The sequence below is a fragment of the Chrysochloris asiatica genome, unplaced genomic scaffold (genome assembly GCF_000296735.1).
Source record: "Chrysochloris asiatica unplaced genomic scaffold, ChrAsi1.0 scaffold00093, whole genome shotgun sequence".
In the NCBI taxonomy this organism is placed as follows: Eukaryota; Metazoa; Chordata; class Mammalia; order Afrosoricida; family Chrysochloridae; genus Chrysochloris; species Chrysochloris asiatica.
Window position 1 is genome coordinate 9866117 of NW_006408611.1, and position 565 is coordinate 9866681.

The following is a 565-nucleotide window of genomic DNA, read 5'->3' on the forward strand; positions in this document are numbered from 1 at the left end:
GCATCCCAGAACCATCAGATTTGGTACATTTGCATTTGAAAAGACATGCAGACCAACCCAAAACTTCTGGGAAAACAGGAGATTCAAGAAGAGCAAAAACCGCTGACGGATCTGTTTTTTGAGTCTTGGAGACACCAAGACTAGAAAAGTGGGTCCATCAGAGGAAACCTCCTTCTATGACTGAAAGTTAAAGGGAACATGAGCTTGCTAATGACAACCTGGATTTAAGTGTGAGTAGATTTGGGGGAAATGCAGCAATGAAGACATGGGCTGAGTTTGGACATGTTCTATTGGCACCCACTAACGTTAAGGTGGTGGTGGTGGTGGTGGAGGAGAATATTGAAAGTGCCATCAGCTGCCAAAAGAACAAACAGATCTGTGTTGGAAGAAGTACAGCCAGAGTGCTCCTTGGAGACCAGGATGGCCAAACTTCATCTCTCATACTTCAGAGATATTGTCAGGAGAGACCATTCACTGGAGAAGGATATCATGTTTGGTAAGGTTGAGGGCCAAAGAAAAAGAGGAAGTCCCCAAGCGAGATGGATTGGTAAAGTGGCAGCATCAA